The sequence below is a fragment of the Mytilus californianus genome, unplaced genomic scaffold, assembly GCF_021869535.1.
Source record: "Mytilus californianus isolate M0D057914Y unplaced genomic scaffold, xbMytCali1.0.p SCAF_8, whole genome shotgun sequence".
NCBI lineage: Eukaryota > Metazoa > Mollusca > Bivalvia > Mytilida > Mytilidae > Mytilus > Mytilus californianus.
The window spans coordinates 103,627,879-103,646,946 of record NW_026262734.1 but is presented as its reverse complement, the minus strand read 5'-3'; the positions used below and the strand labels follow the sequence as shown (position 1 = coordinate 103,646,946).

Here is a 19,068-nt window from a genome sequence, read left to right as displayed (position 1 = left end):
GATTTTATTTGACTAGGACATCACGTTATCAGATTTTATTTGACTAGGACATCACGGTTTATCATTGAAACTAATGCGGTTTTTAGGTCCTTTTGGTCATATAGCTTTTCAACTGTTTCGGTTTTATACATCCCTTGCTTTCAAATATTCGTTTTGAGCGTTGATGAATATAAATCAAGAAACGCGCTTCGGATGCAGTGATTATTTGAAGTGTTGTTTCCTTTTTTTAATATTTCACCAGTAAAGTTAGAAAGTTTTCAAAGCTGAAGTCTTGATACAAACGCTGGACGCAGCAAAGAAGAGAAAGCAGATACCAAAACTCTATTACGTCAAAGAAATATTTTGACACCGCCATGGTAAAAAAAAAAAGGAAAAGCGACGAAAAGACGAACAAGTCCACAGATAACTATGTACAAAACTAAAACTGAGGCAACACGACCCCAACACAAATCTGGGGTGAAACCATGTGATCCGGAAGAATAAGCATATCCTGCTCCGCACGTGGCTCCCGTCCTGTAATGGATGTTTTCTTTGTTGTGTATTTCCTGTCCCATAAGGATAATGATAGCCTTTTTAGAATTTTCACCACTTTCTAACACTGCCCAAAATTCTACATACACATTTAACTGAAGTACTTTCATTATAACATTCAGAAATGAATTTGAATATGTATCATGACCGTTTACTTTTTTTGCTATCTTTAAAAACCTAAGGCCACTAGTGCTTTTAGGTCTTTTATCATGCAGTGAATACAAAATTTAGAAAAATTCTCAAAAATTCATTTTCACCTGTATGTCAAATTATTTCATATTTTTCTACACCTGATTCATCCCTCAGTTTGGGAAAGTATGTTCAATTGTTACAGTATTTTTTGTCCAATCACACAGTTCAGATACATTGACTTAAGTAGGGTACACAAAAGAGCAACCTAAATTCCGGAATGCAAAATACTACCGTGCCACCTTGTACAGGAATATCATTTTTTTTCTAAGATATATACGTCTATAAGACACCAAGCGAACGACACACATAACTAAAAGCCTACCTGTTAAGCGTGTTGTGTGACCTTGTTTTCATGTTTATGTGTACCTTTTCTAATTGATATTAACAGTATAACTTTTAGTATATTTCACTTAAGTATATAATTTAGAGCTTCCCATGTTGAGTAGGAACTTCTACTCCTTCCGTAGCTCTAGAGTTATAAAAATAAGGACATGTTGTATGATTGCCAATGAGACACCTATCCAACAAATTTCAAAGGAAGTGGATGTAAGCAATTAAAAGAAACCGTACGGCCTTCAACAATGAGAAAAAATCAATACCGTATAGTCGGCTATAAAATGCTCCGACATGAAAAATATGAAACCATTCAATTGAGAAAACTAACGGCTTTATTTATAACAAAACAATTTACGAAAAAACAAAAATGACAAACAATGAACCAACAGCAACCACGGAACAACAGGCGGGGTTAAACATGTGTGTGAGCGCTCAACCCTCCCTAACTGGGACAGTGGTGAAACAGCGCAACATAAGAACAAACTATAAAAATCAGTTGAAAAAGGATTTACTCATCTAATCGATACAAAGCAGAAAAACATCAAACAAAAACACCGACCGAACGTAGCAGGATATTTATCCATCCCTCATTCCTAACAACAAAAAAGACACTTGGTACAGATCTTAGAGTACTCGGATTTACTGGCAGCTAGTTCAAAGCCAATAACAACTAATACAAAAAAAAATCATGTATCTAAGACTAAACTTTTAATCAGTACACATCCAACATCCAATGGATTTAGTGTAAAGATCCCCGGATCTTTTATGGGTTTCGTGGGTTTCGTTTTGCTGAATCTTAAGTTTTCTGTGTAATGTTGATATTATTTATTTGTCGTTTTCATTTATATTCTTGGTGTTCTGGTGTTGTTTTTTTGTTTTGACTTTTTTAAATATTTTGATGCTATATTGTTACCCTCTTGATATCTCTTCTCTATTTTCGACATTTCATTAAAAAAAAAAAGCAGCAAAAAAATAAACAGTAATTTTACTAGAATAAAATTCATAAATAAAATACACACTGCCATTTATATATGCTACCACCCTTTTCTATTAACACATACCAGTAACAATACTGTATGAACATTTTAAACAGAAAAATTACTAAAAATAAAATAATAAGAAATGAAATTAAACGAAAAGTTGCATGTTAAAGGTGACATATTTGTTGGTTGATTGCAAATGTTCTCATTCTAAATTCCGGAAGTGTCAATCATCCCACGTGATTAGTTCAGTTAAAATAGACTGAGAACAAGCGCCATGTATCCCATAAAAACTGTACCATTGATATACTGAATTACAGCAGACGATGTCTTAGGTGTTGTTACTGCTGCTCTATCAGTTGTCGGTGCCGTTGAATCAGTTGTCACGGCCAGTGTCTCTGTAAGATAACAAATATTATATTAAAAAAGGAAAAGCCAGAAAAAAAAATAAAACACTTGGGAGTAGTGGAATTCTGTAAGATAACAAATACTATATTAAAAAAGGAAAAACCAGAAAAAAAACAAACACTTGGAGTAGTGGAATTCTGTAAGATAACAAATATTATATTAAAAAAGGGGAAAAAAAATAATAAAACACTTGGAGTAGGGGAATTTTGTATGGGGTCATACATGCATAGCAAGAGAAGCTAATCCATCAACGCACCCAGTCACGGCCTGTTAAGAGTTCAAGCGATTCCCTGCGGGTTTTTTAAGTTGATTTTGTATTTTCGTACTTAATTTACGAGACTTGAACTTCGGTAAACTACTAGACAAAGTGCCACAAACTTAAGATAATTTACAACCTTTTCTAGACTTAATATAATTGGAGCTGTTGAATTCTGATTATCTTTGATTATTTGTGTCGTAGGATTATTGTTTCATTGACGTATACCAAAAATTGTCTTTAAATTTATTTGTTTTAAAATATGATTTACAAATGAATTCCTAGGAAATATTTCATCAAAATGGCTACACAGAAAACGAAGAGCTTTTCTAAAAGAGTAAACAAATTATTTTGAGCAAAATATTTTACTGGTTTCCTAAAGTTTTCCGCTTTTTTACTGCTTTTTTTTTGCTTAGTTTTCTCATGTTTGCAGGCCCTCTGTCGATTTCTCTCTTGCATATAGAAGAACATTGTGTTTCAATATATAATTGATGAAGACAAAAGCAGAATCCTTATTCAAATGTTCAAATTTGACAAAAGAATTCCTATTAAATAATAAAAATAGGGAATATTAAAAGAGCCATAACTGGTCCTGGCAATTGCTAACATAGTGACTCATATCTAAATATTAATGAACGGATCTCAAAATGAGACTCCTTTAATTTTCAGTTTTGCATTAAATGTAAAAACACAATGAAGCCTTATATAGCAAATATGTCAGAACCAATTAGAAAATATAAATACTGGTGTCTATCAGACAAAGGTTTGTGAACATCCGGGATAGAGTTATCATTATTTTTTTTATTTTCAAAGTTTCAGGGCAAAACAAAGGATCTCGTCTAACGTTTACCATTTGTCAAACCGTTAACAGACGATTCAGCCTTGTAACCAGTCATATAAGGCTTGCCTTTGACCGCTAGATGTCGTAGTCATATCTTATGTCGTTGGGTTGCTGTTTCATTGACATTATATACCTTGATAATGTTGTGAATGATCTTTTCAGATTTCGTTAATGATAACTCCATGGATTCCGAATATCTGACAAAAAGTCAAAAACAAATATCATTACCACCATGTTACACTTGTGACAAGGGTTGGAAGTCAAAATTATTCCTGGCTGGGAAAACGGGGATTTTGATTTCAATTAAGCAAGGGGCTGTGCTCTGAAATATTTTGACATGCATGGCTTTGTAAAAAAGGAAAATGTAATTTTAATTTTCAGAAAAAAATGTAAGTTTTGGCCACTTTTATTTTATTATGCGCATATTTATCTTATCCACTATTATTATCCCAATCCGTTCTCTGAAATTCCTTTAAATATAAAATAGCCAACACCCTACGAAATATCTGAGTTGGCAATAAAAAAACTGGGTTAAATCACGTTTCAGGATGACATTTTTAACTAATTTTTAAAAATGTACAGGAAATATTGTGGATGATATCAAGCTTTAAAAGAAGATTTTTATGCAGATAACGCTTAAACTTGACAAGGAAGTTGGTTAGTACCTGTTAACATAAGACCCGGTCTAAATAGTCATACGCTTCAAGTCGCCATGGGGTAAATCTGTTAAAGTTTTCTCATTGGTAAATATTAGATGAAGTAATGGCTTTCTTAACGTCTGATTGTATAATATTGGGGTGCATCTATTATATGTGTGCGTATCCGGAAGTGAAGCCGGAAAAAAATCATGATAGTAGGTCATGAAAATGACAGTGAAGTATTCATTCAAGTTGATAGTGAAGTGTTGAATCGATATATTAATGACGCAAGGTCAAACACGAAAGTTATTCAAATTGATTAAGTTTTGTTCATTCTTTATTATTCAATTGTGAATGCATCAGATATGAATATTATTTTTACTTGTTAGTGTGTTTTAGATCAGTTCCTGAGTTACAAAGCATCAATAAAGTTACAGTTATCACTTGGTTCACGCGTATCGTTATACAGGATAATTATAGTACACCCTTATCTATAAATAACCGAAATCAGTGATTTTGTTTTAAAGTGTATAAAATCAAACGTGGTAATTTATCTAAGTTAAGCTATACCAAGTCACTCACTGTCGTGAATTTTTAGAGCCATTTTCATATGTTACGTTCATACAAAACATTTGTATGCTTCTGTCTGTAGTTAACAATAATTAAAAATTTATAAGTATCTATTAACTGAAATAATTCAAAAGCAAAAAAAAAAAAAAATCTGTATTAAGAACGGGTGTTTTCAATTGAATTATTTTCGATTAATTTTAATGTTCATTTATCCCGGGTCTTAACTGGGACTAAAAGATATAATGTACATGTGTGTATAAGTCCCAGATCTAAAGTATAATATACTAGTATAGAAGAGGGATAGGTTGGTGTAGAAATGTGTCGAATTACTTCTAAGGTCATCCCACACGGGAAATAATAAGACTTTATACGAATAATACAGGTAAGGTAACTTTTAAGGGAAGGGGTATTTTACACACATAGTCGTCGTAACAGATCCGGTTGCTTGGTTTTTTGAGTACCGTCAGGTGTTTGAAAGCAGGTATACATGTAAGTAAAATATTTAAAGCGTTCCCATATTTATTTGTTTAAATAAAAATGAGATATAGGGTATCATAAATAAGACAGCAATCAAATTAACGCCAAGTTAAACAAGGTCAACACTCGGGTTTCGTCAATGAATACATGTCTTAACTTGATCAAGCTCTACATTGAAAAAAAAAAGATAATTGTGGATAATTTTACAAAGACTTTCAATAATATGCAATCTTGTGGAGAGTTGTCTCATTGACAATCATACCACATCTTCTTTTTTATAAATCAACACAAAATCACTAAAATAAAATAAATTAAATACACAAATTTAGGAGACCTTAAAACAATGATCAGGAACGAACTCCACTTCTTAATATCTGAGAATACAGTAATAACAGCTTCATGTATAAATTAAAAAAAATAAGAAGATGTTGTATGATTTCCAATGAGACAAATCTCCATCAGAGACCAAATGACATAGAAGGTACGGCCTTCAACAATGAATAAAACCCATATCGTTTAGTCAACTATAAAGGGCCCCCAAATGATAAATGTAAAACAATTCAAACGAGAAAACTAACATGTACATGTTTGTATTGTAATATTCTGACAACAAATGGTACACAATTGAACTTTGATCGATGCATGTTAGTAGTACTGGCAAATGTCCACAACAATAGTTTTAGTGAATATGTTTTTCTATGGTCCAGTCAGATATTTATAACATAAAGATAAGAAGATGTGGTATGAATACCAATTAGGTAACCATCCACCAGAGACAAAATGACGTAGATGTTTGCAAATATACGTCACCCTACGGCCTTTAACAATGAGGAAAACTTATACCGCATCGCAAGCTATAAATAAAGGATTATACATGACAAATGTAAAAAAAAACTTCAAACGACAAAACCAACGGCATGTCATGATAAATGTACAAAACAATAAATGAAAAGCAAATATAATACACAGCAACAAACGACAACCAATGACATACAGGCTCATGACATTGGTACAAGCAAACAGCCAACTTAGAGAGGTTTAACATGTTTGCGGGCGCCCAACGTACTCCTAACATGGGACATTGGTGTTAAAGCACAACGTACATGTCAGAACTAAATGTAAAATCCAGTTGAAAGAGGATTGACTCATCGGATTGAAACTGACAAAGCTAAAAAAAAAAACAACTAACAAGAAGACCAATACAAAGACAAAAAGTAACGATCATCAGAAAGTCACACATGTATTTACTCTACTTCATAACACAGATATAAGAAGATGTGGTATGAGTGCCAATTTTTGACTTTTTTCAGAACGGACTTTACTCCTTAAATTTTTTTCCCGCAGGAACTGTGTACCCTTATACACTACTGGAAGCTGCTCAAGTAGGATATGGGGACAATAAGTTCCGGTATAATAAAGATTCATCGGGATCTAAACCTTTGTTTATAAAAAAAGTTGGTTTATTGGGACAACTATGAAAGATATTGATGACACTTTTCTCACAAACAAACAAATATACAAACAGAGAGTAAATAATTGCCATGTCTGCTGAAAAAATGATTCATAAAAAAGTTTACCGAAATTAGTACAGGCAAACACGCAAGTGATTTACTAATTAGGGGTTAAAAATCACCACACACGAAGAAAAAGTTGTAACCATAAAAGTACTATATTTGCTTTTCCTCTAGTCTACTTTTTTCCTTATTACATTTTATATACAGAGCAATATTCTGAATGGATGAAACTATGGAGCAAAAAAAAAAACTATTTTCAATATAATAAGCTATAAAACGGCAAGCTTTTTAGAAAAGCTGTTACTTGTGTAATCCTAACATAAACGTGGATATTATTCTGTGCATATGACACGTGTTTCAGGAATCCATTTGAGCATGCTCAGTAATTCAAAATATGTTATCGACCAAACCCAAAAGAGCCTAAAGAGAACGATCACAATCATTTAAGGTCAACCTTAGACTTAGAACAATTTCATTATATATAACTTGGCAAAAATTCACCTAATATATAATTCAAAAGTACGTACATGTAAATACAAATGATATATGTCGCGTATATTTCGGATATTCATGAAACTTATTGGACTAATAAATTCATTATTTCTATTGACTTTGAATGATAATTTAGAAACAAATTTCAAGGAATTGTTTTTTTTTTTATTAGAATTCTCATTCTTTTTGATTAAACCTTTACAAATTAAACCAATTGTTGATTGTCCTTAGAACATTGAATATACATGATCTTTCTATACGACTGTGAAATGTCAGATTTTATTTGACTAGGGATATCACGTTATCAGATTTTATTTGACTAGGACATGACGTTAAGAGATTTTATTTGACTACGACATCAAGGTAAATCATTGAAACTTATGCAGTTTTTTAGGTCCTTTCTACATGGTCATATAGCTTTTCAACTCTTTCGGTTTGTATACATCATTGGCTTCCAACTATTCGGTTTTGAGCGTTCATGATGAAAATAAATCTAGAAAATCGTTTTGGATGCAGGGAGTTTTGAAGTGTTGTTCATTTTTTAATATTTCAACAGTAAAGTTAGAAACTTTCAAAACTGAAGCTGTGATACAAACATTGGACGCAGCAAAGAAGAGACAGAAGATAGCAAAACTTTTAAGTCGAATAAAATTTGACAACTCCGTGGTAAAAAAAGGAAGAACGATAAAAAGACGAACAAGCCCGTAGATCAATATGTACAAAACTAAGACTGAGGCACCACGACCCCAATAAAAAACTCGGGGTGAACTCATGTACTCCGGAAGGGTAAGCAGTTCTTGCTCCCGTCCTGTAATGGAGGTTTTTTTTGTACAGGAATATCATTTTTTCTAGTATATATATACGTCTATAAGACAGACACCCAACGACACACAAAACTAAAAGCCTACTTGTTAAGCGTGTTGTGTAACTCAGGTTTACGTGTAACAATTACATTAAAAATATAACTATTAGTATAGTTCATGAATATAATTTACAGCTTCCCATGTTGTGTAGTAACTTCTTATCCTTCCGGAGCTCTTCAGTTAGATCCCCGGGTTTTGTATGGGTTTCGTGTTGCACAATCTTAAGTTTTCTTTGTAATGTTATTGTTGTTTGTTCTTTTCGTCGTTTTCATTTATGTTCTTGGTGTTGTTTTTTTTTTTTCTTCAATACATTGATGCTATGTTGTTACCTTCTTGGAATTTCCGTTCTATGTTTCCACATTTCATTATAAAAAAGCAGCAAACAAAACACTAATTAATCTTATTTTACTAGAATAAAATTCAAAAAATAAAATACAAACTGCCATTTATATGCTTCCACCCTTTTCCATTTACATGTACAAATACCAGTCACAATACTGCATGAAATTTTAAGCAAAGAAAAATTACTAAAAATAAATTGAAAATGAAATTAAACGAAAAGGCGCATGTTAAAGGTGACATATTTGTTGGTTGATTGCAAATGTTCTCATTCTAAATTCCAGACGTGTCAATCATCCACGTGATTAGTTCAGTTAAAATAGACTGAGAACAAGCGCCATGCATCCCATAAGAACTGTACCACTGATGTACTGAATTACTGCAGACGATGTCTTAGGTGTTGTTACTGCCGGTGTAGTTGTATTTGCATTTTCCTGGGCCAGTGTCTCTGTAAGATAACAAATATTATGTTAAAAAAGGAAAAACCAGAACAAATAATTAATCGAAAAAAATAAAACACTTAAGAGTAGTGGAATTCTGTATGGGTGGTGCATACATAGCAAGAGACGCTTATCCAGTCGACACACTGAGTCACGGCCCGTTTAGAGTTCAAGCAATTACCTGAGGGTTTTTTTAAAGTTGATTATGTATTTTCTTACTTAATTGACGAGACTTGAACTTCCTTAAACTACCATTTTCTACATAATTAAATGTCTGTACCAATTCAGGAATATGACAGTTGTTTTCCATTCGTTTGATGTGTTTGAGCTTTTGATTTTGCTATTTCATGAGGTACTTTCCGTTTTGAATTTTCCTTGGAGTTCGGTATTTTTGTTGTTTTACTTTCTACTAGACAAAGTGTCTCTAATTTTAGATAATTTACAACCTTTTGTAGACTTAATCCAATTGGAGCTCGGCATATTTCAGATATGTTTAGACACTTATCAGTTATTATTACATTATGTTGTATGTTGAATTCTGATTATCTTTGATTATTTGTGTCGTAGGATTATCAATGACGTATACCAAAAATTGTCTTTTATTCGTTTTAAAACATGATTTACAAATTAATTTTTAGGGAATAATTTATCAACATAGTTATACCGAAAACGAAAAGCTTCTCTAAAAAGTAAAATTAATTATAAAAAGTAAGATTTTCTACTGTTTGTTTGTGTTCTTGTTAAGTTTCCCGCTTTATTACTGTTTTGTTTTGTTACTTTGGTTAATTAATTTTCTCATTTTTGCTTGACCCTAGTTGGATAAAATACTTATTTCTCGCTTGTATATAGAAGACATGTTTTTTTTCAATATATAATTGATGATAACAAAAGAGGAATCCCAACTCAAATTTGACAAAAGAATTCCGGACCTTATTCAATAACAAAAGGGAATTGACAAGAGCCGTAACTGGCTCCTGAAATTGCTAACATAGTGAATTATATCTAAATATGAATGAATGAATCTTAAAATAAGACTCCTCTAATTTTCAGGTTTGCAGTTTTGCATTAAATGCAAAAAAAAATGAAGCCTTAAAGCGAATATGTCAGAACCAATTCAAAATGTAAATATTGATGTCTATCAGACAAAGGTCTTGTAAATGGGGAGGATATCATTGGATATATTTATCATTATTTTTCAAAGTCATGGGGTAAAACAAGGGGTCTCTTTATACCTTTATCTTTTGTCAGACCGTTAACAGACGATTCAGTATTGTAACCGGTCAAAAAAAGCTTGACAAACCGTACTCGACCTCTAGATGCCTCTGTTCTATTTTATGTCGTTGGGTTACTGAAAACATCAGTTTTTTTTCATCGAAATAATATACCCTTTTAATGTTGTGATCGATCTTTTCAGATTTTGTTACTGATAACTGCTAGGTTATCAAATAGATATCTTTAGGTCAAAAAAGGCTTATAACATTCCAATATTACAATAACAAGGTATATGACTATGCGGTATAGGTTTTGCTCATTGTTGAAGGCCGTAAGGTGACCTATAGTTGTTAATTTCTATGTCATTTAGTCTCTTGTGGAGAGTTGTCTCAATGGCAATCATACAACATCTTCTTATTTTTATATATAACCCGTTGATAACGTCAACAGTTACTTACCAAATACCATAGCGATGATTACTAGACAACAAATTGTTACCACTGCCTTAATCATTTTGACTGTCTGAAATTAGAAAACATAATATACTAGAGATGATGCAAAATAGCAATGCCTTATTCTGAAAAAAAACACACACATATGAGCATTGCTAACCACAGGCAAGACCAGTAATGCATACAAAGAGCCGAAAAGAACATATAATTAACATATATGCAGAACTAGTGTGAACTTATGTGTTGTGCTATCCATAACGAATGAAATCGTGTACCAAGACAGAAAGCCAAAAAACTTTAATAATGCCATAATGACAATTGGAAAAAAATCACATTGAAAAAACATAATTTATTAAAGCCAACCCTATCTGCGGGACCGTAGCTTTTATAGTCCTTTTAATACAAGACAATACAGGCGCAGTTCCGCAGCTAATTAAACCCAAATCCTTCTCCGGTAAGGAAATACAAAAGTGTTTTAAATTCCAGAGCAAATATATGATATACAACTTCTGTATTTAACCAAATTATTATAAATGTGAGCTTTTGCCACAAATTCGTTTAGGGTGGTTCTCTCCTTTGGAACATACGGGTATCTGAGTCACCCTGGTTGTCAAGTAGATTAAGGACAGGAACCAGTCTAAACTGGTTATACCTTTTTGTGACGAATCGAAATGAAAAGCTAATCTTGAAAAAGACTTTAAAAACTAACGAAATTCAAATTTAATTTTGTTTTTGCCTATTTTGTAAATTAATGGAAATACCTGGATTCTTATGTCAGATAGGCATTAGACAATAGACATTTTGGCGCCTGTCCCAAGTCAGGAGCCTCTAGCCTTTGTCAGTCTTGTATTATTTTTAATTTTAGTTTCTTGTGTACAATTTGGAGTTTAGTATGGCGTTCATTATCACTGAACTAGTATATATATTTGTTAAGGGGCCAGCTGAAGGACGCCTCCGGGTGCGGGAATTTCTCGCTGCATTGAAGACCTGTTGGTGACCTTCTGCTGTTGTCTGTTCTATGGTCGGGTTGTTGTCTCTTTGACACATTCCCCATTTCCATTCTCAATTTTATTAGACATTATTTTATTTACCAATCATGGGCCATTACATAAACATCATAATACAATGATTATATTATAAAACATACAAGTTTTTAATGAAAATACACAATACACAAAGAAATAGAGTAAAAAAATAGGAGCAATGTAAGATATACTATTACAGTATGAAGCATTTACTGTAATGAGGTCGGTTTTATATAAAGAAAATAATTTTTTTTAGATATATAACAGGAAATTATAGAACCAGAAAGATAGTTTCTCAGTTTGTAGTAGTTCTACTTATGACCAGTGCACAGCAGCGAGGAACTTTACATCACAACAATGCAGAGGTCATCAAGGGGAGGTCATTCAGAACTAACTACAGATATTATGAGATTATCCCCAATAGTGGTTCTCCTCATGACTAATGCACTGCAGCAAGGGGTTGACATTGCTACTGTGCAAGATTCATCAAGGGACGGTGCTCTAGGACTCACTAAAGGGAAATTATAAAGTTCAAATTACAAGAAGAAGAGGCAGACTAATCCCATCAAAAATTTTCATATTTCTTAATGAATATGCACAATTCTGATAACAAGTTCTCATCTTCATTATTCATTAACTATATCAGTTTTTTGGTAGGGTCTATATTTTTAAAATTCTTGCAGCAATTATTTATCATTGTTATCATATCTTTTCGTTGGTCAGATAGACTATCACAGTTAAAAAGAAAATGTGTTTCTTCTTCGACCTCATAACTACAACATCTTTTACATACTCTATTGTGTCGGCTAGTATTATTATATCTACCTCTCTCTATAAGTAAATGGTGTGCAGATATGTGAAATTTTGTTAGACTCTGTCTTTATTCAATTTTTTTAACAATATCAATATATTTTTCGCAACCAAAATTGGGATTTAGAAATAACATATGTACATAGTTTCCCTTCTGAGTGATTTTTGAAATTTTTTTCCAAATCTTTCAACATGGCAATTTTAAGTTTTCTGTTGTCAATTGGTTTATCCCTGTCAGAGGATGTTGGACAATTATTGATCAGTGGAAAAAGTTTCTCAGACGACAGATACCTTCGATATTCTATAAACCTTGCTTTTATAGTCGTATTTATTCATTGTTAACTGTCAACGAACAATCTTTAAATTGATTGATTAATGTTTGCTTAACGTTCAATGGCAAATATTTCATGCATGTTCTGGACGAAAACAAATTAACAATTAGTACAATAGATGGGTCCTGTAATAGAGGCCGTCCGGGATGAAGGTCTGGGAAAATTTGGACAGCCAATTGAAAATGAAGGTATATTGGATAGGGACAGACATTTTGCCTTTCAACAGACCACCTACGGACCATTCAAAGAGTTGTTGCAAGGGTTAATTACGTAAAGAGAGCGTGGTACTCTCTCTATACAAGTCATCTGATACAACGTCCTCATTCTGACCGGACGTGGCTGCGTACTTATACATCCCGCACAGCCAAACGGACGCCCCACTTTGGCACGGGTTTTACTGCTGTTGGATGAAGACCAAAGTGACCGTATTTCTATTCCCAAGTCACCCTTGGGGCGGGTGCAATCTTTCGAAGGCACAAGATGGTATTAAACACACACACACACACACACAATGGATTGATCGATTGTTGCCTGCTTAATGTCCAGTGGAAATTAATATTTCATGCTTATGCATGACAAGAAAAATGAATAAAACATACGTTTAAATGTGTGCAGCATCACATACATGTAACACTATTTATATTCTATAAAATAATAAATTAAAAAAAATTTTATTTCGGAATATTAATATGATTCATCAATATAAGTTATGCAATGTAAAATGGCGACTAAGTCAACAAAATGAACATCTTACAGTTATTCGTTTTAGTTTTGTATTAATTGTTTCCTCAGAACCTTTTTAAAATGTTATATTGGGGTATACTATTTAATCTAATCTTTTTGCATGTTTGATTAATTATACATTGGGAGGGAGAAATTAGCCTATATCTAATGTGAACAAGAACGAGGATCAGAAATTATTGGTAAGTACAATATAATTGTCATTCGGATTTCACTGATGATATGGGCTCATATCACGTGCCAATGCCCTAACGGCTCAGGGGATATAAAACATTGACAGATAATATGAGTCCATATCCCGTGTTAAGATCCCGGATATGATATAATTCCAGTTCACCTTTTGTGAATTTGACGTTCATTTTTTTCCAAAGACTTCATCATATACATGTAATAATGTATTAATATAAAACATGATTGTTTGTCAGCAGAAATATGAACTGTTACTTCATGATGGTGTTAGTTATAGTTATAACAGCAAAAACTAACCAAAGATAAAATGCAATCGCAAAATGCCTATTTTTATCAATAAACTCATTATAGATACCAGGATTAAAATGCTGTACGCCAGACACAGGCACTTGTCCCTGAAAAAAAAATCCTATATACCTGTTATATTAAGGTATATAGGATTTTTTTTCAGAGACAAGTGCCTGTGACGCCAGACGCGCGTTTTGTGCACATGTAACCGGAGAGCATGATTTTACATACACAATCAGTTTGTCACTTCCGGGACTCGAACCCGGGACCCCTGTGTTACAAGGCAGCACTCTAACCGACTGAGCTAAAGACGTACTTCCCTTGCTCAACCGCTTATGGCTGACTAAGTATCTACTAATGAAGGGCAGCAATCCCGTCACACTCCCCCCACCTCAAGAGTCATCATACCATTATAACTCTTACAACACATACCCTAGCTAAATAGTCTCTCTAACTACCGTGTTTTTTTTAGTTTTGGCGCCAAATGTAACCGGAGAGCATGATTTTCACTACAAAATTACATGATCTCCTCCGGGACTCGAACCCGGGACCTCTGTGTTACAAGGCAGCGCTTTATCCGACTGAGCTAAAGAAGCACTTCCCTAGCCCAACCGCTTACGGCTACTAAATGTACTAAGGGAAGCAATCCCGTCACACTTCCCCCACCTCAAAAGTCATTATACCATTATGACTCAAACAACACATACCCTGGCTAGAAATCCTCTCTAACCACCGTGGGTTTTTCAATTAGGCGCCAAATGTAAGCGGAGAGCATGATTCCACATACAAAATCAGTTTTTCTCCTCCGGTTCTCGAACCCGAGACCTCTGTGTTACAAGGCAGCGCTCTAACCGACTGAGCCAATTTGAAAGACGTTCTTCCCTAGCTCAACCGCTTACGGCTGACTAAGTATCTACTTATGAAGGGAAGCAATCCCATTACACACGAAAGACTTATCAGTGTCGCTCGAATAAAAAAATATAAAAAAGGACAAATAGAGTACGAAGTTGAAGATCAAAGTAAAGGTTAATTGTATGGGGTAGAAATAGAAAATGACTGAATTTGTTCATATTTAAAAAAAAAGTTGTTGAAACTTGTTATTATAAAAATTATATGTCACTGAGGTTGTTTTGAAGATACAGATTGTAAAAAATTGAAATGTATAAATTATTCAGATAAAATGCATTATGATGTGAATAGAAAAAATATAATTGACTGAATTTTGAAATTCAATATGAGAAGATAGTTCTAATAAATCTTCTTATATCTATCTACTAATAAAATTGCACTGTACATTAAAATTGGTTTTACTGAGTTACCTCCCCAGAAAAGGCAGAGTTTAACAAAAAATATTCGAATAAAACAATTGTTTTTTTTAGTTAAAAACAGTTGCAATAAAAAATATGATTTCTTCCATGTCAGTTGAAAAGTTTAAATTTAATTACATTTTTATTTAAAATTTGCTGTTTAAATACAAATATGGACCGATCACCTGCTGCTATGTTATGATCCAAGACAACGAACGACTTCCCCTTCACTCACCATCAACAATAATCTCCATACAAATGGACGTAATTAAACCGATTATTGACTAAAACATTATCCGTGATATATATACTACCGTACTTCAAGTAAATAAATATCTTAGGGAGAATAAGGATGTTCTCTCCTCTGTTTAAGGAATGACTGTAATATTTTTTCTGTCTATGAAGAAATAACATCAAAAATGTGGTGCACACTGAATAACCCGCGTATAATCTAATTCTTAATTCCATTTTAAACCGGAGTAAATCATGAACAAACGTTGATGACGTCACGGTCACATGACAAAATTATGTCTATGAGCTGATAAACATTTAGCGACGTCAGCCAATCAGAAGACGCGTTACATCCAAAATTAAATCATTTCAAAATAACAAGCTTCTTAAAGACTATAATAAATTGATATAATATAAATAAGGGAACTTAAAAAGCAGTAAAAATTGAAAGGGGTTTGTCTTTGTTTTTTTTTTTTAGATATTTATCAATTGAAAATTTTGCGGGAAATTGTTTAATATGATAAGAAAAGTAGGCCTAGGGGTAATCGGGCGAAATTTTTATGGGCACTACATGGATAAAACTAGAGGATTCCGAATATCTGACAAAAAGTTAAAAACAAGAGTAACGAACATCCTTAACGACATGTAACACCTGTGACGAGGGTTCAGAGGTCAAAATTACTCCGGGTGGGGAAAAGGGAGATGACATGCATGGGTCTGTAAAAAAGAAAAATGTAATGTAATTTTCAGAAAAAAAATGTAAGGTTTGGCCACTTTTTTTTTTATCATGTGCATATTTATTTTATCCACTGTTATTATCTCAATCCGTCCTTTAAAATTCCCTTAAACATAAAATAGCCAACACCCTACGAAATATCTGAGTTGGCAATCAAAGAAAGAGGGTAATGTGGATGATATCAAGCTTTGAAAGAAGATGTTTATACAGGTCACACTTAAACTTGACAAGGAAGTTTTTCTTTGCATAAGTATGATAAACATCTTTCAAGTCATGTTAGTTATATAATCTTAACATCAATGTGAATTTTATCTTTAATATTTTTTTTTGGATTAAATGTCGATCTGAGATAAAGTCCATCCGTCCGTCCCATTTTAGTTTCGCACTCTAACTTAAGTTTTCCTCTTCCAATGCCCTTTATAACTTGGAAAACTGCATTTTTTTCGTTTCCGCACTCTAACTTGAGTATGTATCATGCAAATTTAATGAAGCTCATACACAATACTAAGAACTATAACAAGCAGAGTTCTCATTTGGTCAGTGAGTCATTTATCGTTATAGAGTATGCCCCTTTTTAACTTGGAAAATTACAAAGCTTGAGTGTGGGCATTCGTGTCTTCAGACGGGCGCATAACTTTTGCGCGCATTTGGGGATTAAAATATTTTACGTTTGCGCGCAGCTTTTGATTACATTTGCGCGCATTCATTTGACAGGTAACACAGGTGAAATAAAGATAATTTATAATAAATATGACTCTAGTTATTATGAATTTTGACCATATGCAGTGTAAATAATTGCAAAGGTATTTCACCAGATTCCCTATTTCCTCCAGATCTTTGGTCATCACTACCGTCAGCAGAATCCAGGCGTACTACAAACGGCCCGGAATAATTCCATGCTCACTACAATGAACAATTTGATTCAACACATCCATAAAATTGAGACTGGAAATTGGGAATGTGTCAAAGAGACAACAACCCGACCAAAGAGCAGAAAACAGCCGAAGGCCACCAATGGGTCTTCAACACAGCGAGAAAATCCCGCACCCGGCTGCGGGCTTCAGCTGGCTCCTAAATAAAAATGTGTACTAGTTCGGTGGAAATGGACGTCACACTAAACTCCAAAACATATAAATGAACTAAAATTTAAAAAAAACAAACATGTATTTTTGTGCACGTTAGTAAAATCCGGACTTTCAATCTTTAGATTCACTATGTTTTAACATTTTTATTTGTATATATTTCTAGGACTAAGTGCTTGTGCACTATAGAACATACCTATCCTGCTGAAAATTAAAAGTTAAATAAATAAATAAGTATAATATAAAAATGTACCTGTATTTAACTGAGTTTACCTGTAAAAGAATGCGCGCAAATGTAATCAAAAGCTGCGTGCAAATGTAATGTACCGCTTCAGACACATTCTTCATTTGATGCCAAGTTTTTTTGTTTTTTTTTTGGGGTGGGGGGGTTTGCAGGAAGATTTTTTGTGGAAAGAATATTATTTTTCACCTTTTGTTAGGTAGGCTTATTTTTTCAAACGGCTTTGACTGAATTTTGAATAAAAAATTGAAATTGGGTCAGTACATTAAACAAATGGAGAAAATCGATTATATTTTGTTGCACTTCCTGTCATTTTCAAGTATAAATGATTTTTCAGATTTGCGGTATAAAACGCAATTAATATTTTAATTGATTTGTATATTTATAGAAATATTACTATATCTATTCACTTATAAGATTGCCTTAAAAAATGGTTTAAACAGTCATATTGATTGATTGTTTTAAGACTATCACACTAAATTATGTAAGATAACTTTTAAAATGTATCATATTCCTCATTTAGTTTTGTATACTGTTGTTTGTCTTTTTGTCGGTTTCCTTTGTAATTATCTTCCTTTTTTTTGTTTTGCATTGCTAAACGTTGTCTTATTCACCTCTCAATGAATGTCTAGATCAGAGCTTTGTTTCAAATCATTTTAGAGCATTATTCCTCTCAATATTCTAGCTAATAGTCAGATTTTTGTTATTTATCAAAATTCAACACGTTGATATGTATTTGTCTCTCGTTTAAAATGTTTCGCAAATTACAATTTATACAAAAAATGTGGTAGTATTGCCAATGAGACAACTCTCCACAAAGACCATACTGCATACTTAAAATATATTACAAAGTTTGCATACGACTCGTGTTTCAGGAAAAACCTTCCACTGGTACCCTCCAGACAAAAGATTTCAGAGAGCCAAAAGTGTAAAAACCCCTGTTAGCCTAAAACAAAAGTGCGTTAACAGAACATGACAACTTTCCCCGAAAACCTTTTTCATCGAAGAGAGCTAGTGTACAATCCTTTAAGACTATTTTTCAAAATATGAAAACTACATTTTCTATATATCTAGTAAGTACTCTAATACATATATTAAAATTGATATAAAACTTGATATAAGAACGAATTAAAAAGAATGAAAATAAACAAATAAGCAAAAATATGAGAACTCACTTCTTCCTATCTTCCCGTATGTCAGATGCAGATGAATCAAAGCAATTAATACGCGTGTCCGGTACTTTAATGACAGTCCAAGGGGACGGATATAATTAACATAATCGGCTAAGTAGGAAGTAAAAGGCGGAAAAATTAGTTCGGCTAATGAAATTTTCCCTCTAGTTCCTCATTATGTTATTACGTCAGATGTTTAAAGAGGACATCACTAAATATTTACTCAGAAAGATTTATATTTTGGCAAAATGTAGATTTAAAAATGCTTTTTTCCACAAATATAATCAAAAGTATAGATCAGTGGCCCAGGGGCGTAGCTAGGTATCGAATAAGCTGTAGGCACAACTTGCGGCAAGGGGTCTGGGGGCCGCTT

General features: G+C 33.1%; 1 long non-coding RNA gene across 1 annotated transcript; it reads right to left on the bottom strand.

Annotated features, from left to right (window-relative positions):
• Window positions 1-8,488: 8,488 nt before the first annotated feature.
• LOC127710743 (uncharacterized) lies at window positions 8,489-18,854 on the bottom strand. Its single transcript, XR_007986310.1, has 3 exons — window positions 18,699-18,854; window positions 10,548-10,611; window positions 8,489-8,885 (listed from the first exon to the last, which is right to left on the bottom strand). It is a non-coding gene; the product is annotated as an uncharacterized LOC127710743 (long non-coding RNA).
• Window positions 18,855-19,068: the final 214 nt, after the last annotated feature.